Source organism: Oryctolagus cuniculus, chromosome 1 (genome assembly GCF_051225735.1).
Source record: "Oryctolagus cuniculus isolate XC-2025 breed Fujian yellow rabbit chromosome 1, ASM5122573v1, whole genome shotgun sequence".
Lineage (NCBI taxonomy): Eukaryota > Metazoa > Chordata > Mammalia > Lagomorpha > Leporidae > Oryctolagus > Oryctolagus cuniculus.
The window spans coordinates 91829851-91856801 of NC_142867.1; the positions used below are offsets into that span (position 1 = coordinate 91829851).

At 38.0% G+C, this 26951-nt stretch overlaps 1 protein-coding gene, 1 long non-coding RNA gene and 1 pseudogene across 3 annotated transcripts in view; 2 read left to right on the forward strand and 1 right to left on the reverse strand.

The window, feature by feature from the left end:
• LOC149128516 (uncharacterized) overlaps window positions 1–3306 on the reverse strand; it is a 43074-nt gene extending 39768 nt beyond the window's left edge. Inside the window, exon 1 of the long non-coding RNA XR_016219576.1 lies at window positions 2943–3306. This is a non-coding gene — a long non-coding RNA (uncharacterized LOC149128516). The remainder of the gene's footprint in view (window positions 1–2942) is intronic.
• Window positions 1–26951, forward strand: part of CNTN5 (contactin 5) — a 1376886-nt gene that overhangs the window by 1100579 nt on the left and 249356 nt on the right. The gene's annotated exons all lie outside the window — the stretch shown is intronic.
• Window positions 26783–26925, forward strand: LOC127485410 (U2 spliceosomal RNA; annotated as a pseudogene).

Here is a 26951-nt window from a genome sequence, read left to right on the forward strand (position 1 = left end):
CAGCTCTACTCAAAAAATGCCTGCCTAACCTTATAGGCATTTTAACACATACCCTTCCCCCCACAAATACCTCTTACAAATGTTTAGAAGATTCTTCCAATAAATATTATGAGCCTTCCATCAAACAGAAATCATGGAGCCAACATCAAACTAACAGACACATTGGCCAAAGTTTCACCTGCCTTTTAATTTTCTCCTTCCCCACTTAACTATGATTAACTACACCTCATTGTCATTGACTGTAATTCCAATTATAAGAAATATTTATAGTTCTGTATGGTTCATTGACACTGACTTATCAGATTTTAAAAATAAAGTAAGTAGAAAAATAAGTTTATAATACTTTGGGCCTATGCATTTCCATTTTTCCCCAATATAGGTTGACATCTTTCTATGCTTTGTCATTTTAGGGAATGAATAACCCATCGTAATTCAAATTTGGTGAATAGTATTGTGCTCACACTATGCCAAACACTGGAATGAGAATCAGAGATGGAGAGGGGAGAACTCACATTTTTAAATAATTTTATTTTTACCAGTGTGTTTGCACAGCACAGAAATTAGAAGTCTCCAAAGTAATGACATCCTATTAAACACGGAAGATTAGGTATGGGCATTGTATTGCAATGAGTTAGGCTACCACTTGAGATGCCTCCATCCCATAGCATAGTACCTGGTTTGAGTTCCCAGCTCTTGGCTCCTGGGTTTAAACTGCCTTATACCAGCTGTGCATTTGGGGAGTGAACCAGCAGATGGAAGGTAACTCTCTTCCCCACTCCTCACCTCTGCCTTCCATAAAAGGTATATCCAAGCACAAGTATGTATGCACGTGTACACACACACACACATACTTCAAAGACATGCACTTAGGAAGTCCCAAATTCTCTGTTCCTGATCACCAAATTTAAGTTTTCAAAAAAAAAAAAAAAAAAGGGTTGAAGATCCTTGAAGATAAAGCTTTTTCTTTCTCTTGATCTCACTACCAATTTGTCTCCCCTTTCTATTAATTGTTAAGTATATATATAAAAAAAGGCCCCAACTCCCAGTGGAAGTTAATTTCAGCTATAAATGACAACAAAGTAATCCTGGCTCTGTTGTACCATAGGCGCTGCAAGTTTGTGGCTTTACATCTCCAGCTAATTATCAGTTTAGCAAACAGTTCATAAATTCTACTTCTAACTATGGTTCATTTATTCCAGTTACTATAAATTGCTGCACAACTTGCCTGGTTGTGCTCTCCACATAAGCACAACTTGAACAAGTCATTAATCTCTTAAAGGCTTTCCTTTCAAAAGCCCCCCAGACTACAACTTCCATCTTAATTTGTCCTTAATACAAACAACATCTGAAATAACTTGGGAATTCAAGCATCTAAGTACATGCTACTGACTGATCCTACTACCTCCCCAAGTGACTCTTCAGTGAATATCAAGTAGTGAAGAGAGAAGATTCTGAGGATGTTAAGGAAAAAAGTATTTTATAGCAGAGATTTTCAGTTTCCTCTGAGAGTTGCATAGTCACTTCTTTGCAATTTTTGCATAAATCATGATCTAATTTAACTGCGGTTTATTCAGAATGGGAATTAGAGAGATGGTTACAAATTAGAACAGATAATGTTGACTACAATGGAAACAACCTGCAGATCATTTCCATATAAGATAAACTATACAAATTTTATTAGTAGTAGGCTTACTTCTTTTCACTGTAATAGACTTCTAGATAAGTTATACTGTGTGCATATGTGACTCTATGTACATAAATACATGTATCTGTTGGAAGGTGTAGATACACATTTTGTGTTCTCAGTTGTATCTAGAGGATCCAGGGTACTCACCTAATTTTGTTCCTTCTCTTTCCAACTGCAAGTGCTAACTGCACTTTACCTCATGTCACAGCCTCATGATTTAGGCACAGTAATATATGACCCATTTCATTGAAAGCAAAACTTTATTTAACATACAATGAAGTTAACTCTGTGGTAATTCATACTTAGAAAAGAGAATCCCATCTCCCTAAAGAGACACCCATCCAGTGAAGTATATAAAGCTATACAGAAACCTCTAACATAGAACAACTGTCTCCATCAACACAATAGGTCCCACTTCCTGAGCCTATGTATTTTGTATATGAATTACTTTGTTACAGTATTCAATAAGATGTTATAAGGAATCATCCCTGTTTTAAGTAATCATGTCACAGAGAACTAGCCTGCATTGAAGCATATAGCAAGTACAAAGCCAGAAATGGAGTCAAATTCTGTCTAAATCCAAACCAGTTCTTACTTGGCTCAACTGTATAAAAAATTTTCAGAGTTGAAGAAGAGAAAATAAAATGTACATGGAGGATAAGAAACACTTCTTGGATGAACTGCCATTTAAAATGGTTCTTGAATTGGATTTTGACTTGTAATGACAGAAGGCATTTTAGGAAGAGAATTTGGAATTCACAAAAGTACAATCATGAATTCTGAACACTTTTGTGGAAAGTGGCCAGGATAGAGATTATGTATAGAAATAGGAAAAAGCTGGAAAAAATTATGTAGCTGAGGACAAATTGAGAAAATCTTGGAAAGATAGAGTTTACACGTAGTAGCCAAAGTTTAGTCTTTCAAAGAATGACTTCACATTTAGTTTGAAGCTACATCTACTTTTGTTCCTTGATTTTTAAAAATAAATTGAGAGGGGGAAAGACCAGTTCACCCCTAAATGCTCCCAAAGCCTGGGCTAAGCCACACCAAAGCCAGGAGCCAGGAACTCACTTCCAGCCTCCTACATGGGGGCCAGGGACCCCATCTCTCTATCACCTGCTGCCTGCCAGGGTACACATCTGCAGGCAGTTAGAATCAACAGTCAGGCATTCCAATATGTTAGGCAGGCATCCTTCATAGTGTCTTAACAACAAGGCCAAATGTGTGCCCTCCCCCTGCAACACTTACAACTTACCGTTAACTATACTTTTCTTTATAGAAAAATGCACATGGGGCCGGCGCCATGGCTCAGTAGGCTAATCCTCTGCCTTGCGGTGCCAGCACATTGGGTTCTAGTCCCGGTTGGGGCGCCGGATTCTGTCCCGGTTGAACCTCTTCCAGGCCAGCTCTTTGCTATGGCCCGGGAGTGCAGTGGAGGATGGTCCAAGTGCTTGGGCCCTGCACCCCATGGGAGACCAGGAGAAGCACCTGACTCCTGCCATCGGATCAGCGTGGTGCGCTGGCCGCAGCATGTCGGCCGTGGTGGCCATTGGAGGGTGAACCAACGGCAAAAGGAAGACCTTTCTCTCTGTCTCTCTCTCTCACTGTCCACTCTGCCTGTCAAAAAAAAAAATGCACATGGTACTACCACACTACCTATCTTCCAAAAAAAAAAAATGATGAACTAAATCAAAAATAGAAAAATAACTTATATAACTGTCCTAATTTCATCAGTTGCTGGCAAGAAAGCCAAGAAACTGAGCTGACCCTGAAGGTAAGCTGTTCACTGAAGCTGGCTTTCAACTCCAGGGCACTGGCTAACTATATTGAAACTAGCACTGCACTGTGCATGTAACCAGGCCTTTTGGGAAGAGCATAATCCAGAGCATGCCCCCATGTGACTTGGCCCACAGTGCTTACCTCCAAAGAACAAGGAGAAAATTGAAATAAATCAACCTGCGTGGAGAACCATGAAGCTATCTTAGTGCTGACTGAGGAGAGCAGGGGAAGAGATCCTGCTCTCCAGGGTTACAACTACAGACCAGAAGCCATAATTTATAACTACTTGGGTACCCTAAAAGTCAATCAAAATATTAAGGTATTCCAAAACAGGAAATCATTCCAAGTATTTGAAGTACAGCAAATGTAAAGCAATGAATGTATGATGATGTAGGAATGGTTATCAAAAATTACCATTGGGGTCTGCGTGTGACCCCTGGAGTGAAACCACTGCTTGGAAACCCACAACCCACATCAGAGTGCCAGTTCAAATCCTGGCTCTTCTAACCGAGCTTCCTGCTAATGTGCTTAGGAGGCAGTTGATGATGGCCCATGTACTTGGGTTCCTGTCACAGTCATGGAAGATTCAGATGGAATTCTTGTCTCCTGGCTTTAGCCAGGCCCTACTCTGGCTGTTGTGGCCATTTGGGGAGTAAACCAGCAGAAAGACAATCTCCTTGTGGGCTCCTCTGTGTCCTTTTACTTTTCAACCTTAAGGAAGGAAACACACACAGATACTAGAAAACCAATCAAAAGTCTGAAGACAGCATGAGAGAATATTTGGAGTTAGCATGTTCTAAGAGACTGGAATTATTTAGAAAACAGACTTGCATTAATTTTAGAATTTCTAAATTTAAGCCTATTATATCTTTTTATTAATATATAGAGAATTCCATGCATTCCATAGGTATAGTTCCTAGACAACCACATTTCCTTTCCTCCTTCCCTTCTCATCCTTTTTTCCCTCCCTCCCCTCCATTTTGGCAAAGACATCATTTTAATCCACTCTTAATTTACCACTAACCATAATATAAATTCAATCAATCCATTGATTGATTGATTTAATTAATTTAATTCGTGCCTTAATTTACCACTAACCATAATAATCACCAAGTTAAAAACAGGAAGACCACAGTTTTGCAGGAGTATAAACAAGGGCTAAAAGTGAAAAAAAAAATCACAAAATGTCCATTTCCTTTCTATACTTTTTTGTGGTCTATGTTAACTGCCATATATCATGGAAAACATGATATTTGGCTTTTTGAGCCTAGGTTATTTCACCAAGCATAATGGTTTTCAGTCGCATCCATTCTGTTCAGAAGACAGAACTTCATTATTTTTTGTAGACATTTTATTTAAGGTATACAAGTTTCATGTATTTCATATATACAGATTTAGGACAGTGATACTTCCCACCCTGCCCTCCCTCCTGCCCATGTTCCAATTCTTTTTCCTTCTCCCTCTCCTATTCCCACTCTTAACTGTTACAAAGATCTATTTTCAGTTTACTTAATACTCCATAAGGTTAACCCAACACTAAATAAAGAGTTCAACAAATAGTATAAAATAAAAACACTCTTTCTCAACAGAAGAGACAAGAGCTATAAACAATCATCAAATCTCAAAATATCCATTTCACTCCGATAGAACACATTTTAGGTACTCTTTTATGGCAGAGCACTATTCCACAGTGTTTATACAACACATTTTCTTTGTTCAGTAATCATCTGATAGGCACCTGGGTTGATTCCATATCTTGGCTTTTGTGAATTAAGATGCAGTAAACATGAGGGTACAGATAACTGTTTCATATGTTGATTTCATTTCATTAAATTTCTAGCACAAAGAACCAGAGGACTGAAATAAAATGTGCTATTTCCAAACTAGTTGAGAAAAATAGCAAATGCTAACCAATTACAAAACAGAGGAGAAATAAATGTAAATATATTTTTATATATAGTGGTGTAGAGGTAGAAAAGTATGACACCTTTCTTCCCCACCAATGTCATGGCTGGCATTCTATAACAACAACAAAAAAACAGATTAATGAGAAAAGCATGGCAAGTGTACTTAATCAAAATTTTACTTGAAATGGAATTCTTCAGAAATGAAAAACCAAGACATGGAGAAAACTGTGTTTTTATGCTTAGGTCCATGAAGAAAGGGCAGTCATACAGAAATGTGACTGAACACCAGTGGTATGATTTTATGGTAATAAAACAGATGGGAAACCAGCAAGGCCTGTCTCGACTTCCTGTATAGCCTTTCTTCCTCCTGAGTATTGCGCAGAACCCCTTCTAAAATGATATTATACAAGGTAGCATTTACACAGAAACAGAGGGGAGGAGGTGACTAAAGCAATCTTTGTAGGTTTTACAGGTGGTTTTGGGGGAGAAGGTTCCTAGTATCTGTGAGTTGCCTTGAGGAAGAGGATTCTGGTTTCTGTGGCCTGCCTGTAGACAAAAGCATAACAAGAGATGTGCAGGAGGTGCTCCAAAAATTACTTTGTTTCTGAGGTCCTCTTAATGTCCTTAAATTCAACGTACTCAGGATCCCAAACTGCTATACTTTGAGGTATTTTTCTAAGCCCAAACAACAACAAATGATAGACCAATAAAAGGTATGACATGGTTTAGTAAAAGTAAACCCACTTAAGAAATCACTTTAAATACTGAATTGGCAATAAATACCTAATAATCTGTTTATAAAAGCTTTGTTTAAAGTATAAGGAAATAGGAAAATTGAAAATTTCCTATCAAAGTTCAAGGTTTTTTCATTTGATAGCTACTCTTCAAAAGAACTTGCTTACCTATATTATAAAAGCATAAAGATGGGGTCATTATATAATAAATACTTCAAGTGACCAAGCAATTCTAAGTCTGTACAAAAGGAACTTTTAGATGTTTGTAGAAAATGTGCATTATCTTTTAATTCAATTTTCCATGAATTTTAACAGCCCTCATACATATTTTATGTGTACTATATATAAAATACTGTCTCACAATATGCAAGATCAGTATTGACAGCTATGTAAAGAAGTAGGTGAATTCATCATCATAGGAAAGAAATTTAACACATCTCCCTTGTATTTCAGAAGTTAGAGAAAATTTTGTGGTTTTAAATGATTATATTTATAAAACACAAATTTTGAAAAAAGAGAATGAATTATCTTAAATTGAACAAAGAAAACATAGGGAAAATGCTTCAAAATACTGCTGTAGGCAATGATTATTTTGGATAATACTCCAAGAGTATAGGCAACAAAAGCGTAACTAGACAAATAGTATTATATCAAACTCAGAAGCTTCTGTACAGCAAAGGGAACAATTAATAGAGTGAACAGACATCCAACAGAATGGGAGGATAGTGCAAGCTACGATCAATATCCAGAACATATAGAGAACTCAAAAGCTCAACAATAAAATAAACCAATCACACTGAATGCTAGAAACTAATTAAAATCTTTTAAAAATAAAGAAAAAACTTACATTTAAAGAAAAAAATGAAATTGGCAAGGACCAACAGACAGTAAAGAATACAATGGCCAACAGTTAAATGAAAAACTAGTTAATATTTCTAGCCATCAGGAAAATGTAAATCAAATGTATTATCACCTCACTCCAAGGAGAATGCCTATGGAAAAGTTACAGATGTTGGTAAAAGAGAAAGAGGAACTCTTACACACCGTTGGTGGGAATGTTAGTTTTCTACTATGTAAAACTGAGTATTTCTCAAAAACCTAGAACTAGAATCTACAAGCACAACCTAGCAAACCTGCTATTGGGTATGTACCCTGAAGGCATGAGGTCATCTTACTAAAGAGCTACCTGTTCAACAATGTTTATTGCAGCACTATTCACAATAGCAAAGATATGGAATCAGCCGAAGTGTCCATCATAAAGAAAATATGGCATATATACAATATGGAATATTATTCAACCATTTGAAGATAATGAAGTCATGTCATTTGCAGCAAAAATACTGCATTTCTCAATCATATGGGAGCTAAAATAAAACTTCTATATAAACACGATATTGGTTACTAGGGGCTGAGAGAGAGAGAGAGTCTGGATTTAGAAAAATAAGGAATGTTGGGTATGGTTTATGGACTGTAAAAATATACAGTATGTTAATAGAGAAAGCTGTGTGTGTTTTATATATACATATATATATGTCTCTGTACAACTCAACATTTTGTATTGTAAATTTAAAACTATTCTCCTATAAGTTAAAAAATTAGAAAAAGTACATGAAACTCTAAGGTATAAGAAAATAATACTACTAAACAAATCATAAGCAAATAGCAAACAAAAATTAAGGATTTTTAAGGCCAAATATTGGTCCCTTCAAAGTACTAAGAAAATTAGCACATTCATAGTGATCAAGAAAATGAGGAAACATGTGAAAAATATTAAGATGAAAACTAGAAACATAAGCACATTATCTACATATTATAAAGAAATTAAGACAGTGGTATGAATAATTGAATACTTAGATAAAATGATAAGTGAAAAGAAAAGACTTCCTAAGTTAACTCAAAATGAATTGGAGTATTTGAGTATTTTTAATTGATAGCTAAAACATTCACACACCCACAAACATCTCAAAACCTAGATGCTGTACTAAAAATCTCTACCAATAAAAAGTAAAAAGATAAATGTTTCTAAGTTATTCCACAGTATAGAAAAGTCGAATAAGAAATTTAACAATTGAATCTGATAAGGAGAGTACAGAAATAAAAATACAAGACAATCATTCATGAAATAGATTTTAAAAATTCTAAGCACAGAGTAAAACAGATTCTTACATATTTTATAACTAACAGATTTTACATAGAAAATCAAGCTGGTTTTACATGGGAAAATTGATATATATAAAATTAAAAGGTTAAACAAGAAAAATCATAAAGCCATCTAAAGCACTTGATAAAATACATCTATTTATGATTCTTAAGAAGCGTTTCTTAGTATCTAAAGAGGAAAAGGAATTTCCCAACTTCTAAAAGTACTTTTTTAATAAAAAGCTCAGAATGGAATAATCCTAACCATATTATTAGAGGTCCTAGCCAGTACAAAGAGATAAGAAAAGTACAAGTTTGGGAAAGAAAAATATAACTATTACTAGCAAATAAAATAATCTGTAGAAAAATTTTTGATTTTTTTTACAAAGTTAACTTAGGTTTCTAAGTACAGAACAAAAACAAACTTGTATTACTAAAAACCAAAAAAAAAAAAAAATGGTCACAATGGCATCAGATACATTTCTGAATAGGAAGATACAAAATGGTTCAGGAGCCATAAACAGCAAATTCTGGGACATGGTAATGTCCTAATTTTCAATTCTACATTTAGTTGAAATATATATTTGAATTTACCCATGAATAGCCTTGCTCAAGCTGTACTACACTCAAGTATTTTAAAAGCTGCTTACACATTCCCTTTTCCTTTGCCTTTGCCAGAGGAGCATTTTAAGTACCTGTTCTCAAAGGTTTTTTGAAAGAAACTCCTTTAGAAACCACGCAAAGTAATTACCAAAAGAAACAACAAAAGGCTTGGATTTGGGTTTTTTACCATAGCAATTCAGACTTTGGTACCGTTCATCATGGTGAGCACTGTCACTGTCAGTGGATTGAGATAACAGTAATACCCACCTCGTGCTAACTGGCGTTAGGTCCTTTGTGTGTGTGAATTCCTTTAAAGGCATTTTTCTTTTGTGTTGTGGGGTATGTGTGTGTACAAAGCAGCTAAGTGCAGACACCATGAAAATGTCTGTGTATGGATCCAATCATGATGGTGGTTGTGCTTTTCTAGAAGAATAGCATTTTCATATAGTTCATTTACAATTTGGTTTTCTGTACCACCAGTACTCTATATGAACAGATCAATCTGTATATACACATTTTGAAGCTTTTAACATATGTCCTAAGATACTGGTTGACATACATCATACATTATCTCTCTCTCCCTCTGCCCACCCCCATACACCCTAAGGAGTGGAAGGAATATTTAGGAAATCTTCATCCACCCATTCCATGATAGTTACTAGAATGTAGATAAACCTGAAAAATTGTCTTTTGCAAGATGTCTGGCTCCCAACTTTTGTCAATAATTTTTAGTTAAGATTTGATGATTTAAACATTAGTGGAAACAAAACTAAAGCAACAGGAACATCACCATGTGTTTGCTGTGTGATTTCAGCCATAATCATAATGTTTATGATGGGCTAACAGCAGGACAAGATGGACTGCTGACATTACACATGTGAGTTCATTGAGTTTCATAGCTGGCTTGGGACCAACACCATTTGATAGACAAACAAAGCGAGTCATGTAAATGTGAAATAACCTGAACGCATCTGTACATTTAGTAAGTGAGGGTGGCAGCCTTCACACCCAATGTCTCTGGCCCCAGCCTCTACTTTGGAGTCCTAGAATAATACTGCTGCTCATACACTGAGCTTGCCAAACTATCTTTCTGATCCTTGTTTTTTCTCATTTCTGACATGAGGCCAAGAGAACCAAGTCAGAGGACCTTGATGAGACCCTGGGATTGGGTACAGGGCCTTCAGCAGCGTCCAGCATGTGGGGGAAGCTCAGCATGTAGCATCTGCCCTCCCTACTCTGTCACTGAGGACGGGGACTGTGGTCACGCTGACGTGGGCCAGGGGCTTTCCTCCACTGCTGGGTGAGAGTGGACAGTCACATTTTATCTTTGCATTTCATTTTTAAAAAGCTAGGTCAAATTGGACTCATTTGCTTTCTCTTTTTATAAAACAGAAGAATTTTCTTTCTCACTGTTCTGGGGGTTGTAAAGTCCCAAGATCAAGGCGGCAGCAAATGTGCTGTCTGATGAGGGCTTCTTTACCAGTTCCTAGTCAGCGCCTGTCCTTCTATGGCGGAGAGCTCATTTATTTTTCCTTTAGTTGCTATTATTTATTTATATCCTTTACACAGCTAATCATTAATCACGTTACACCACAGAAATAAGATCTTTTGAACCACTCAAAGTGGTTTTATCTCCCCAGCTACCCACATAATCCATAACTCTTAGAAGCAGCTTATCCTCTCTAATAGCCTCTAAACTGGCCAGTCTTTATCTAGCCTTGCCCCATAGGCATCACATAGTCAGCAACCAGAGTTCTCTTTTACCACCTAACTTGAATCATGTCAGATTCCCGTCTTTATCTTTTCAGCGGCTTCACCTCTATGTAAAAATTAGAATTCCATACCACGCGAGACCCTATACAAGCTAACGACTGTCTTCTTGTTTCTCATCTCACGAACTCCTTCACTTCCTCTGTTCATGAGGGCCAGCCCCAGCATCCTTCTCTCAGGTCTGTGCACCTGCTACACTTCCTCTTGCCTCAGGGTAGGTGTCTTCTCTCTTCCCCCGTGGGTTGCACCGCTGTCTCTTGCTGGGTATTTAGAGCTCAGGGTAAATACTACCTTTCCTTGTTCTCTCCCTGCACTAGTGTCCCCATTCCATTTACTCCTCTCAAACTACTTCCTTCTGCATTCTTCATACCCTTCATTTCACTGCAGTATTTTTTTTATTTGCTCACTTGTTATCTGTGTCTCTCACTAGAATAGCATGTGCATAAGGCACAGGCTTTGTCTGCCCTTCATTCAAGAACCCCCAAGCCTACAATGATGCTCTGCATAGTTTGCTCTGCATATTGCACAAACTAAGAACACTTTCAAATGACTTTACTGAAACACATGCGCATAAGTCTCCTGCAGTTCTTACCTTAGAGGACACCATTACTCAGCCTCCCACAGTTGCATGTAACACTAACAGGTCAAGCTAAACAATTTAGGATGTTGTGAGGACTGGAGAACATACCATCATATGCCACTCTGAATTTCTTTGAAGAAAGATTATAAAAAAGGAGAAGACAATTATTGCCATACTATTCTCCTAAGGGTTTGAGGTTTCTCTTACATGGTTAATTTAAAATAGCATAGAATTGAATCAAAAAGTCCTAAGCAGAGTCAGTTTTCTTTGTTTATTTAAGTACATTAACTAAGTGTGTTGTTGGGCTTCCAAGAATTACCTTTTCTGTGCTAAATTCATATTCTTGGGTCAACTGAATTGGCCAGAACTATAAAATTAAAAAAAAAAAAAACCAGCAGTGAAGTGTAAGTTTTCCCATTTCTACCTCATTTACCCAGTGAAGCATCTGCAAAGCCTCTGTGGGTGGTTTAAATGCTAATATTCAGGAAAGCAGTCTTGGAAGCGAACACCCAGCTGTATTTAAGGCCTGCATTTTCCTGGTGAATGTGTCTCCAGGGGTGCACCTTTCTGGTGCCCAGACTTTTAAGCACCATCCATATCAAGCACAAATCAGAACACTTTTCACAAACCACTTAATGCTGTTTAAAGCCTACAAGTAAATCATTTTAACTAAACTATTTGATCTAACTCTGCTCTCCAAACTGTCCCTATCTGGTTTTAAACACTATTATAAGATTGTTTTAAAAATTTAGAGGGTAGCACACCACATTAGAGCTATTATATATGTATAAATCATGTGTGTGAACTAGAACTGTGTTCTTTCCCCCATACTGAGCCTAATACCTGAAATTTTTATGTGATTGTCCTCTCTGTGTATCACGGGCTTGGAGGACTTTGTGCCCACACCTGTGCATCGGGATTTAATGCCATGATTTCCAACTTCATTTCTCTTGAAGTCCATTAGAAATCCTGATGCTTACAAAGACACTGAAACAGGATCTGCTCTTTAACATCCTGACGGTAAGCAGCATCATTGCTGGGTTTCCCAGGCTCCCCACTCACCCTGGTTCCTTTGATCATGGAGTTATTGGGGTACGCAGTTATGATCAAAGGAAGAAGGCTAAAACCCATCCTCTTGCCTCATTTTGTGAGTCATTTATGTGTATACGAACTTCTTTAAGTACTGATAAACAGCATCTGCCTCCTCCCTCAGTTACTATCTTCGAGTTGAGTCCTTGCAGCACTGTTGGTATTATCCAAAGCCCATGCTGACGTACAGGACACAGGGATGGCTCCCGGGTCGAGCCTCATGGGGCTGACTGTGGGCAGCCCAGTCTTCTCTCACATGTGCTCTCCAGAACACACTGTGTGTTTGATCATTTCTGAAAGATGCAGATTTTTAAATGCACATCTCTCCTTCACTGATGAAGGTACATCTAACAAAGCAAGTCAGAGTTAACAATTCTTTCTTTCTATAGCCTGTACCATCTTGCTTAAGTCTGAGGGCACAGTCATGATCTTGTAATGATTCCTCAAAGCAGTTTTGCCCAAGAATTAGAAATGGGTCGTGTTAGACACGCTGACACTCAGACCCTTTCACTGGAAGTTCTAATGCAGCTCTTCCGGCGCGGACTCCCAGGATTTTGAATGTTTTGTTATTGCATAGGTGATTTGCCTGGGCAGCAAGTTCAGGGAACACAGCTATGCAGGATTCCCTCTCCAGGTTTGTATCAGCTCATCATTTGTGTCAGGTCCTTCGTTTATATGAAGCCAGGCATACTTGGGCTTTCTCTGATAATGGAAGTTCACTGTGTACTTCTGATGATAGGACAGGCAGGATATCTGAGGTCAAAAACAAGGGAGCCTGGTCTCCATGAGACTGGATGGTCGTCCTGGATCATGCACATCAAGAAATCTTACCAGCTACTTTCCGTGCACCTCATTCTGATGGACTCCCCTTCATGACAGCTTTTCTCCTCTTCTACCTCTTTGTCTTGTTGTGTTTTGCTTCTCCTGCCAACCCCAACTGGGTAACTATTCGCACTTTATTCTGAATCCTGTTGAACACAAGACCTTAATCCAATCCGTATAATCATGTACCTTAAAATAGCATTTTCAAATCCATTAGTTTTCTCATCGTTGACTTTCGAGATTCAGTATATTGGGGGTAGGGTTGAGGCGCAGCAGGTTAAACTGTAGTCATCAATGCCAGCATCCTCTATGAGCACCAGTTTGAGAACCAGCTACCCCACTTCTGATCCAGGTGAGGACAATCTCAAATGTATGGGCCCCTGCTACCCATGCAGGGGAGCCAGATGAAGTTCCTGGTTCCTGGCTTTGTCCTGGCTCATCCAGCCCTAGCCACTACAACCATTTGGAGAGTAAAACAGCAGACAGAAAATCCATCTTTCCCTCTGTCCCTCTCTCTGCCTTTCAAACAAACAAGGCAAAAAAAATGTAGTATTTTTAAAAACTTTGATTTTATGAAATGTCAAAAATATTCTTCTTCTAAACTAGGGTAAGGACCTACTGGGTGCTAGGAGATGGGGGGAGGGTCAATATATATACCAGAACCTGACACAGTGCATTTCTTAAGTGGTACACTTCACATCCAGCATCCCCATGATGAACACCAAAGGAAGGAGGCAAGGATCCAGGAAAGCGAAGAAAAAGATACAGAACACAGGACCAAGTCTCTATGCTTCCAATTTTGTGTTTGAGGAAGGAAGCAACATGTTCTTTATAAGAGTATATTGTCTTCGTACATAACTAGCAATACCAGTATAAATCAAGACTTGTAATTTGACAAGTCTTTTGAAAAATAAATTTAAGAAATATTTTAAAATATGTTAGGGTTAACAAAAATAAAGTGTTTTCATTTGGTGATCTTAATATTATTGCAAATTGTTCACAACGTCCTACTTATTAGATGAGATTTTTCCAGGGAAACTACTGTAGACCCTATTTTTATGCAGTTTTGATTTCTGAGGTTTCAGGTACCCAGATAAGTCCGTCAAAAATATCAAATGGGCAATTCCAGAAGTAATTCACAAGTGTGAAGTTAAATGGTGTTCTGAATTATGAAAAGTGGCTCTGATGTGCCCAGAACATGAATTATCCTTTTGTCCAGTGTATCCACACTGTACCCTCTACCTGGCCATTAATCACTTGGCCGCTTTCTCTGTTATCAGACAGAATGTGGTGGTATCACAGCACTGTGTGCAATAAACTTATTTCAGCTAATAACAGCCACAGTGTGTAAGAGTAGAGATGCTGGCAATTTGGATATGCCAAACAAGAAGTAAAGTGCTTCCTCTAGGTGAAAAGGTAAAGTTCAATAAATGGAAAAAAAAAAAAAGGATACTAAAGTTACTCAGTAAGAATGAACCTTCTATGTGTAAAATTGTGAAGGAGAAAGAAATTTGGGCTAATTTTCCTATAGCACCTCACATTACACAATTTATGGCCACATTGAATAAAAAGTACTTAGTTAAGATGAAAAAGGCATTGAATTTGTCTAAGTATGTACAGGGAAAAAACTCTCCACTGGGAGTCCTGGAACATATCCTAGTGGATAGAGATGAATTGCTATGAAAGCTAGGAGAGCGCAAAACAAAGATTCCAACTGAGAGAATGAGTATAGACTATCCAACATTTCATTCTGATATTACAAAGTATCTTACTTTACCTTGACTCTTCACGAAAAACCTGCAATGAGTTGGAATAGAACTGAGGAATATATTATAATATTTCTGCTTTTATCAAGAACTTATAACATGTTTCAAAATACTTAGTACATATCTGCATCATTTTCTGGTGTCTAGAATTGCTTGACCAAAGGCAACATAGCACACATCAAGGTTAATGTTCATGCCAAATACACCGATACATGTACAGTGTATATGAATTAATTATGTATGGTTAGCTTCAAGTTTTTTTTTTTTTTAAAGATTTATTTGAAAGTCAAAGTTACACAGAGAGAGAAGGAGAGGCAGAGAGCGAGAGGTCTTCCATCTGCTGGTTCACTCCCCAGTTCGCCACAACAGCCTGAGCCGTGCTGATCTGAAGCCGGAAACCAGAAGTTTCTTCCAGGTCTCCCACGTGGGTGCAGGGGCCCAAGAACTTGGGCCATCCTCTACTGCTTTCCAAGGCCATTGCAGAGAGCTGGATGGGAAGTGAAGCAGCTAGGATAGGACCTGAACTGGCACCTGTGTGGGATGCCAGCACTGCAGGCGGAGACCTTACCCACTACACCACAGCACCGGCCCCCAAGTTTCTCTTTCTGAAAATCATCATTAACAGGCTAAATGTAAACAAGGCAAGATGGCTGTATGAAGTTTGAAAATTTGATACTGCTTTACAGCTCACAATCCCCCAATCAGTAATTTAATCCCAAATTTAGACTCAGGTCAAGTTCACACATAAGCCATTGTGTTTTAAGCTACTGGACTTATTTCTGATGGGCTCTTAAGCTTGAGAGATAAAATTGATAAGAATTTTACATAATTGCTTTATCTGCATGTGTGCCTTCAAACATTTTAACAAATAATGTCTCCAAAGTATGTATTTTAGCAAGAAGCTAGTGTCCTCAATGTGTTTTTCTCCTGTAACATTTTCAAGTTTCTGTCAAAACTCTTCTGTTCCTCACTCAACAGAAAAGGAACTAGTATATGTGGTAGAGTTCAAGATTACCAACTTCAAGTTCCAAGGTCCTGAGATCAATTACCAGTAGACCGGCCTAGTTTCATGGGCACATTGCCTGTGCAGCTGCATACAACACCGTTTTTAGAAGATTCCTTGACTTGGTTTACTGGTTTTGCTGTCACCAAATTGAAATCCTTAAAAATTTAACCAAGAACCTCTTTATGTTTATTTTGCAATAGACCCCACAAATTTCGTAGCCACTCCTGTCACTAGAATAATCTCTTCGTATGTGGCCCCAGGAAAGCAATTCTATCTTTGTATGCTAAATTTCCTACGGTTATAAGAAGGGGAGGATTCTGGGCCTCTTTTCTAGCTTTTGCAAGGATTAAAATAGAACTTTTCAGTATGCTTTATACTGCGTAAGGCTCGGGTTAAAGAGCCACAGTTCAGATTTAGACACCTCTGTTCTGGGATGCTCCTTGCCCTTGGCTCATGTGTCAACATCTTCATATCACCCCCTGAAAACTGATTACTTCCCTACCTGGGAGCTCTGTCACTCTCCTACCACTCTGATTCAAATCCAGGTTTGAAATAATAATCCTCTTCCAGATTGCTTTCCTCGACCTTACTGGCTACCAAAACATGCAAATCCTGGATAATCTCAGCTTACTGATTTAAATTCAGTTCCCAAATTTACCTACGCAAGGGTCTTGGCAGCACATACCACCAGGTAAAATTCATGGACCTAGATTGTCATTGTCTGCCAGCTTATTAGTCTGCTCTTAAAGCTGTTTTTGACCCATCACACCAGTAGTTCCCAATCACTCACCACATAACTTTCCCAACAAGACACAAGAAAGGAGAAAATAAAATTTCCATGCTTACTTGAAACCAAATCCCAAACTTCACAGTTGACTGGAAAAAATTTCAGCAAGATGCTCATGTCAACACAACGGCTGGGGAAGAACACAAGACCAAGTTGCCTCCCTCGGAGCAGCTCAGCTTTTCCCCAAGGATTTGCTCTTCACTTCCTTCACTGTCCAAAACCATATGGAATTTTTTAAGAATATGGGGAATCAACAACTCTTTAACTTGAAATCAACATGGTGCAATGTTTTCCCTTAACCTTTGACACTTTGTAAAAATTCAGTTTTCCCTAAGTCAGTCTTGGACAGAAAATACTTTAAATCTAATGTGTTTTAATTTCTTCAGCACCTAATTATGAAAGAGTGCTTCAAGATGAAGGCAATCTTAGGTTTTATTCATTCTAACTTCATTTTACAGATAACAAAGCTGAGTCTGATAGGGGCAAAATGATTTGCCCAAATTCATGAACCTGCCTCTGCTAATTTCCAGTCAAGTTTCTTTCCCAGAATGTCATACTGCCCTTATATAATGAGTATCAGGCTTATTTTCCATGAGAATATAGTAAAAAAGAAGTCGTTTTCTAGATATAGAGCATCATTGTGCCACATGGAAGACTGTTAGAGAAAATGGAAAAAAAACAACTTGCACAGAATAAAAGAAGTTATTCCTGGCAATTGACTGAAAGGGAAAGAAATCGTAAGCAGCTTGAATGACAGGCAAATGAATAATGTGATGAGATAAATCAAATTTTGGCTCTACTGAGATCAAAAGGAAGAGTAGAGTACAGGGAATGAAAGATGATGTCGGGATTTAACATTCATTTGGGAATCGTTTAGAAATCTTAAGATAAAAGGTTCTCTAGAAATAATAAATGTATATTACCTCAAGTTTTAGAGACTGAGAGATTCATGCATTGTCACAAGATGTTATTAAAACAGCTATTCATTTTTCATATGAGACAATGCACATTCTTCTATATTGGCAGCAAAATTATACTTTCAGTTATTCCCACATATTTTCCCTCAAATAGAAGATCAATTGAAATTCTGAGAGAATATCAAGCTACAGGGTTGAGTATTGTAAAAGAAATTTAATTGGAGAGCAATTTAAACATCTTCAATTTGTCCCATTGTCAGAATTACCAAGATTCTAACAGCAGATGAGCTAGCCAATAGGTTAGTTCTATGAGCTAAAAGCCACAATTTGTAACTAGACTGCCTATGTTCTCTGATCCATTTCCTAGTGTTTATTTAAGTATGGGGAGACTGCTGCAAGATTTTAAAGGTCATATCCAATTACTAAGGGACATCTCAGAATTAATAATAGCTATTTATAAGCAAAGAGATTACATGACACTATTCAGAATACATTTTTATTTATGTTTTGCTACCTTCAAAGAAGACATCAGGAGTAGTAATTACTTACATTATAAGGTTATAAAAATTGACCATTACCTGACTTTCAGTATATAGCAAAATATGAAAAATATGAGGAACTAAAAGGTCTGATTTTTAAAATTATTTTCATTTTTATTCATATAACAGATTTCATAGGTACAATTCTAAGATAACTATACTTCCTTCCCTCCTCTTATCCCTCTTCTAATCCCCCTCCTTCTTTCCTTTTTCATTAATTTTTGCAAAGATATGATTTTAATCCACTCTGTTATCACAGGTTTGTTTCACCACTAACCATAATATTCAACAAGTAAAAAGCAGGATTCCCAAGGGGATTTTGTGTTTATCTATCTGTTGTGTTTTACATTTACCATTTTAATTAAAAAATGTCATTCCCAAACCTTGTTTCCACAATGATCCTTGCTCGAATACCATTCGTTCAGATTAAATTAGAAGATTTCTTTTAGACCTCTTTATTCCTGTGTAATGAACCATCAGAAATTTCAGTGGCTCCAAATCATGTGTACCTACGAATGCCCAGGAGTTTTTCCTTGGCTTAGCATGGTGGTCATTCTGCTATGTACTTTCACTTGTCTGTCATCAGTTGCAGTTAGAATCAGCAGGGTTATTAAACTAACTGATTTCTTTCATATCTCTCATTAATCTGTTTAGGCAACTGAGCTTACATAACTCTGGTCTACATTTGCTGCCATTTTCTAAGAATTAGCTAAAATAGTTCACCTAATGTCGGACAGGGTACCAGGACAATGTGTAGAAGCCTCCTAAATTTCTCTATTTTAGAATCCCCACCCAGGCACAGCCCCATATCTGCTACATTCTGTTCATCAAAGAGAGGCAGAGACAGTGCAGATTAAAAAAAAAAAAAAGTGAGCAGTAGGAAAGTGGAAGGAATGGACATGTCACATTGCAAATAGGAATGTAGAGGGGTATATTTATGTTTTCTAAGCAACTTATCATAGTCTTTGAAGAATTTCTAAAGAAAATTTATTTTCATTACCTTAATTATAGTTAAACAAAAAGCCAGTGAGGCCAGAGAGATCAAGTGATGAGCCAAGTTCACACAGAAAGCTAATGTCAGAATTGGGTTGACCAATAATCCAGGTTTGCCCAAGATTATACCAGCTTTAGCACTGAAAATTCCACATCCCTGGAAAAAGGGAATGATCCATTGGATGTCCTTGAAAATGATTAGGGCTTCCCAAATTCTACCCTTGACATTTGATCCATGCAACTATGTAGCTAGGAGTTTAACAGCAGCCTTCTCTGGTACCAGCATCTGACACTGGCACACTTGATGACATTGGTCATACCTTACTTTATTTCAAAAAGGTAAGCTCTCTTTTAAAGTGTTACTCATCATAAAGTGATAACTATACAACCTACACTGTCATTCCTGATATTCCATGTAACTTTAACATTTCTGAATATTTACAATAGTACTTTTAAAACTTAACAGCACAAAGAGTGCAGTCTCAGGGAAGACTTAGGGAGAAAACGGCAGAGAAAACTCTATGCAAATTGGAGGGACACAGAGGACCTACGTGGAGGGCAAGGACACATACAACTCAGGACCCCAGCAGCGGAAGGTTTCACACCAGCCTGGGAGAGTGAGGCAAGACCAGACTGCAGCAGCCCAAGCCACTGGTGAAAAAGCTGACAAAGAGCCTAGAGGGAATCTGGCTTGAAGCCCTGTGGGGGATAGTATACCTGCCAAACTAAAGGAAAAAAAAAAAAGAAGGTGGAAGGTGGGGGGCGTTTTCTCTCTCTCAAGTCACTCTTCCATGGTGTCCTCTAACAAGCTGATAGAGAGCAGGCACCATTTTGAACATATATAGCAGCTGTGCCAGCTCCTGTCTGCACCCAGCAAACATCCTAGAGCTGATTCCTAAGTTTGGTGGGGAGAACAGATGGGTGCTCATGACTGTGGGAGGCTTGTGTGCCTGTACTGTGAAAACACTGAGGCTGTGTGGGAGTTTAGGGTGTGGCTGGGACTTTGGGCAGTCACTATGGGAGGCTCCACATGTTCAGGGCTCCCTGGTTACCTGGCAAGGGACCTTGCTGGGGAATCTGAGCATACACGGAGGACTTTAGAGATGCTTTGTGTGGTTCTTGTGGCAGAACAGATGAATAATATACACACTGAAGCTGGTGTCCAGGCACTGGTCTCCTTTGAGGAGAGGAGCTCAGCTGAGTCTACGTCAACTGACAAGAACAAAACTCCTGATTTAAAAAAAAAGAGAAATACCACAGCAAACCTGGGTATGTCACCTCAGACATGCCCTTCACCCTGGAGCATTGAACAGAGCTCCCTGGCCACTCCCAAACACCTGTAGGTATTCCCTAAAAGCAGACACTCCACTAATCAACTCAGATATAGTACAAAGATAAGAGCTGCCTCAGCTAAAAAACAAAGAAGAAAACAACGAGTATCACCACAAATGCCCAATAACAAATGCATCAAGAAACAAGAATAAGGAAAAATGGCAGGACAAAGTTGTTATTTATCAATAGTCACCTTGGATTTAAATGTCCTCAACTCTCCAGTTAATAAACAGACTGGCTGAATGGATTAAAAAACAAAACCTATCTAATTGCTGCCTACAAGAAACACATCTCAGCAGCAAAGATATACACAGACTGAAAGTGAAAGGTTGCAGAAAGGTATTCCATACTAACAGAAACCAAACAAGAGCTGGTATAGCCATCCTAATATCAAACAAAATAGACTTTAACACAAAAGTATTAAAAGAGACAAAGAAGGAAACTATGAAATGATTAAGGGATCAATTCAACAGGAAGATATAACTTATAAACATATATGCACCTAATTACACGGCACCAGGCTATTTAAAAGAAATGTGAGGGGATGTAAAGGGAGACATAGACTCTAATAGTAATGGGGGGTTTCAATACCACATTTTAAGCAATGAACAGATCAACCAGACACAAAAATCAACAAGGAAACAGCAGAGTTAAATGACACTATGGACAAAATAGACCTAACAGATATCTACAGAACATTTCATCCTACAGTTGCAGAATATACATTCTTCTCAGCAGTGCGAGGAATTTTCTCTAATATTGACCACATACTAGGCCATAGAGCAAGTCTCAGCAAATTAAAAAAAATCAAATCGTATCATGCATCTACTCAGAATACAATGGAATGAAGCTGGAAATCACCAACACAAGAACCTCTAGAATATGCAAATACATTTAGACTGAACAACATGCTTCTGAATGAATAGTGGGTCATAGAAGAAATCAAGAGAAATCATAAAATTTCTGGAAACAAATGAAGATGACAATACAATATATCAAAACTTATGGGATATAGCTAAAGCAGTGTTAAGAGGAAAGTTTATAGCAGTGAGAGCCTACATTGAACTGTGTTCCATGTGTGTGTTTCTAACTACCTGCTTATTTTACTGATTTATAAATTGGGCTTTCACTAAAAATGTCTGCGGGAGTGGGCACTATGTGGCACAATAAGTTAGGCGGCTGCTTAGAAGGCCTGTATCTTTTTTTTTCTTTCTTTTTTTTTTTTTTTTTGACAGATAGAGTAGTTAGACAATGAGAGAGACAGAGAGAAAGGTTTTCCTTTCCATTGGTTCACTCCCCAAATGGCCACTATAGCCAGAGCTTCGCCAATCCAAAGCCAGGAGCCAGGTGCTGCCTCCTGGTCTCCCATGCGGGTGCAGGGGCCCAAGCACCTGGGCCATCCTGCACTGCCTTCCCAGGCCACAGCAGAGAGCTGGACTGGAAAAGGAGCAACTGGGACTAGAACCCAGCGCCCATATGGGATGCTGGCACTGCAGGCAGAGGATTAACCAAGGTAGCCATGGCACCGGACCTCAAAAGAACTTCTAAGATCAACCCCACTCACAATAGCTACAAAAAAAAAAAAAAATGACACCCTATGGAATAAATTTAACCAAGGATGTCAAAGATCTCTATGGTAGGAATCACAAAACATTTATTAAAAAAACAGAAGAAGATACAAAAAAAGAAAGAAAAACCTTCCATGTTCATGGATTGGATATTATCATCAAAATGTCCATTCTCCTGAAAGCAATTTACAGATTCAATGCAGTACCAATCAAAATACCAAAGACATTCTTCTCAGATCTAGAAAAAATGATGCCAAAATTCATATGGAAACACAAGAGACCTCCAATTGCTTAAGCAATCTTATACAACAAAAACAAAGCCAGAGGCATCACAATACCAGATTTCAAGACATACTACAAGGTAGTTATAATCAAAACAGCATGGTATTGGTACAAAAACAGATGGATAGGCTGATGGAATAGAACAAAAATGCCAGAAATCAATCCATGCATCTACAACCAACTAATTTTTTATTACAAAGCTGAAAGCAATCCCTATAGCAAAGAGAGTCTCTTCAACAAATGGTGCTGGGAAAAATGGATCTCCACATGCGGAAGCATGAAGCAGGACCTCTACCTTATACCTTACACAAAAATCCACTCAACATGGATTAGAGACCTAAATCCATGACCTGATCCCACCTAATTAGAAAGCATTGGGGGAACCCTAAAAGATTAGCACAGGCAAAGACTTCTTGGAAAAGACTCCAGAGGCACAGGCAATCAAAGCCAAAATTAACAAATGGAATTACATCAAATTGAGAATCTTCTGACTGTAAAAGAAACACTCAGCAATGTGAAGAGGCAACCAACAGATTGGGAGAAATTATTTGCAAACATTGCAACTGATAAAGGATTAATAAGCAGAATATATAAAGAGATCAAGAAACTCCACAACAAATCAAACAACTCAGTGAAGAAATGGGCAAAAGACTTAAACAGACATTTTCCAAAGAGGAAATCCAAATGGTAAACAGACACTTGAAAAGATGTTCATGATCACTAGCCATTAGGAAATGCAAATGAAAAACACAATGAGGTTTTACCTCACCCATGGCTAGGACGGCTTTCATACAGAAATCAACAAACAACAAATGCTGGTGAGGATGTGGGGGAAAAGGTACCCTAATGCACTATTGCTGGGAATTTATACTGGTAAAACCACTATGGAAGACAGTTTGGAGATACCTCGGAAATCTGAATATAGACCTATCATATGACCCAGCCATCCCATTCCTGAGAATTTACCCAAGGGAAATAAATTCAGCAAATAAAAGAGTTATCTGCACCTCCATGTTTACTGCAGCTCAGTTCACAATAGCTAAGACATGGAATCAACCGAAATGCCTGTCAACTGAAGACTGGATAAAGATATGTACTCTAAGGGATACTACACAGTGGTAAAAAAAAAAAAAAATGAAATCTGGTTTGCAACAAAATGGATGAATCTGGAAAACATCATACTTAGTGAAATAAGCCAGTCCCAAAGGGACCAATACCATATGTTCTCCATGATCTGTGATAACTAATAGAGCACCTAAAAGGAAATCTGTAGAAGTAAAATTGACACTGTAAGAAGGAATGACTTGAACAGTCCTTGACTGTCAAGGAACAGTTTTTATTTTCTTCATACTGTTTGTTGAACTCTTAACATAGAGTTAATCATATGTGTATAAATTCAATTGAAAATAGATCTCAGTAAGAAATAAGAGTGGGAATAAGAGCTGGAGGAGGAAGTTTGTAATTATAAAGCTGTATAGTTCTGCAGACATTCCTATGGACTTACTTCTAAGTATACAGTTTAAAAACTTGCCATGAGACCCCAAAATCCCATTAAGCTAGGTGGTAAAAATGCCATCTTAAGTGTTAGTCATCATATAGATAGGATTGAGTTTTAAAGGGATCATATAAATAAGATAAAGTATCTGGTAATAATAATAGATAGAATTAAAAAGGAATGAATGTTCCAACATGGGAAGGAGTTCACACAGGGGACTCATAGGATGACAATTGCTTTAAATAGCTCTCTGACCTCAGAATTATCCCTTAAGGCATTCGAATCTGGCTGAAAAGTCCATGAGAGCATTTTAGGCTGGAAAGTCAAGATACTATGGCAAAAAATAAATAAAATAAAAAATAAATTCTTATATGAAGGATCTGAGAGGGACCCAAAGTGGAAAGAAGTGGACAACAAAGAAGATGTACTTTTCTCTTAAGGGAGGAGAGAACTTCTACATTGTTTATGGCCCTGTCTAAATACTGACTGAGACTATGGATTAAAAAGGCTTCCATAGCCTTGGCAGCTCATGTCAAGAGCCTTGGGTGATCATTGGTGTATACATAAGAGTGTTAATTGTTAAATTAACAGGAGGCACTGTGCACTTACTTCCCATGCAGGACTTCTATCCTCAATGAGTTATGAGAATTATCTGTAAAATTTGTCCTCAAACAGTTGTGTGTGTGTGTGTGTGTGCATGCAAACTGTTGAAATCTTTACTTAGTATAGAGTTGATTTTCTACGTATAAAGTTAATTGAAAATGAATCTTAACGGAGAATGGACCTGGGAATGGGACAGGGAGAAGGAGGTGGCGTGATGGTGAGAATGGTGGGAAGAATCACTATATTCCTAAAGTTGTATTTATGAAATTTGTATTCACTAAATAAAAGGTTTCTTTGGGGGGAAAAACAACAAAGATGGTCAGTGTTGTGGCATAATGGGTAAAGCCACTGCTAATGGACTGGAAAAGCAGAAGATGAGCCAAGTTCTTGGGCCCCTGCCACCTACGTAGGAGTCCCATATGAAGCTCCTGGCTTTGGCTTGGCTCAGCACTGAACACTACAGCCATTTGGAGAGGGCACCAGCAGATCAATGATCTTTGTCACTCTCTAACCATTTCAAATAAATAAATAAATCTTTAAAAAGTTATAAGACAGGGCCTGGGAAATTAGTTTAGAATGGCCCAAGTGCTTGGGCCCCTGAACCCACCTGGGGGACCTGGAAGAAGCTCCTGGCTTCAGATCCCCACTGTAACTCTCTCAAATCTTTAAAAAAAGAGAATTCAAAAACATGAGTTTATGTTAAGTGCAAAAATTTGAAACTCATGCATATTTCTAGCATAACACATTTTCTATGAATTTTTTGAAAGGCCTCATGATTTCTGGTTTGTGCTCAGTGCATCTCTTTACCCTTTACCCTTATTTTTCTCTGTAATGTCATTGCATTTGCAGTTCCCAATTACCTTATTTGTGATGTCATCCCCAATTGAAGAATTATTCACTATCTCCTTTGTGTCTGGATTACTTAACCCATATTTCAATCATGAAACCTTACACATTGCTTTTATCAGTTTATCCAATTACCTCACTACATTGCATATTTGCTATTTCAACTCCTTTGACATACTACTATTGTCACCACTACCTACCACATACTACTCCGCATACATTTTGTTGAATAAATTAGTGAACAGACTATTTGTTGAGGCCTATCCACAATATGGGGGACTTTTTCCTTCCTCCATTAAAACACCTTCAATTTTTTGTTTTAATTATACATTTTATACATTTTAAAATATTTTTTCCTCAACATATCTCGTGCCTCAAACAACAATCAACACAAGTCCCTCTCCTAATTTTCTGTTTTATGATTGGGAACAGGTTCCAAAGCTAGAAAACTAGTTTCAATAATGTCACTTCTAACCCAATAGAACAAAAATTTTGCATAGGGTTCTGCTTTGTTTGAGGCCCTGATTATTTGTGACTTTGTATTACCTATTTTGGCTTTAAGTCCCCATAGTATCCAGAAAATACTGAGCACATAATAGGTGCTGAGTATGCTCACAGTTGAGCTCTTATGGTTTGCTCTTGTGGGTGCACATTCCTACTCATCTTTAGGACTCTCCATGGGCCTCTCCCTCTCCAGTAGGCCCTTTCTCTCTCTAGGCCCTTCCCTTTTCATTCAGGGCTCTACAAACTTCTACAACCAGAACATATTCTTTCATATAGTCATCACATGTAATTATTTGTCATTTCATTTGATATTCTATAAACTTTGAGGCACGCATGCACAGAACATTTGCTTTTTGTGTACATGGCTTATGGTGGGTAACCAGACTTTATTTCATACATTAGTTAATCAAATTAAGTCCAAAAATATTGTTTCAGAAGAAATGTTATATAAAGAAAAAGTATTTTGGACTTCTTGGCTTCCATTAGCTGTGTGATAGCTTTTCCATATTCAGAACAGCCTGTCTTTCTCAGAAGTTGGCCAGCATGTGAATTACATGACTTGGCAGGTGAGAAGAGCAAATGTCCAGCTACTGGCTTACTAATTTTCTCTAATTTGCAACTTGAATTTTTTTAAATTGTCTTAAAAGAAAGAAAGATGGAAAGAAATCAGCATGATCTTCTATCTGCTGGTTCACTCCCTAAGTGCCTGCAACACCCAGAGCTGTACCAGAATGAAGCCGGGAGGCAGGCTTTCCGTCTTTTTGCCATCATCCACTGCCTCCAAAGGTGCACATTAGCACTAAGCTTTATCAGAAGTGCAAAGCTGGGACTCAAATCAGGAACTCTGTATGAGACACAGGCATCCTCAGCAGCAGATTAACTGCCACATCAAACACCAACCTGGGCAACTTAAACTGATCTTCCTAAAATAGGCCAATCTAACCTATGAGTAGAACAAACTCTTCACTGCTGTGATCCAAATTTGGTTTCCCCCTATGGAAACAGATACTGAAGTTTCATCACTGTGAGACATTATCGCTTCTCAGCCTTTTGGCTAAGATCAAGTGTAGTATCACTGTGAGACATTACAAGGGTATAAACTATGTATGGTTTTTAGAGTTGGAGCCCTTGGGACATGAGTAGGGTTTGGTGGTAACGTCTTCATGACCAAGCCCCCATGATTGAACACCGGTGGCTTTTTAA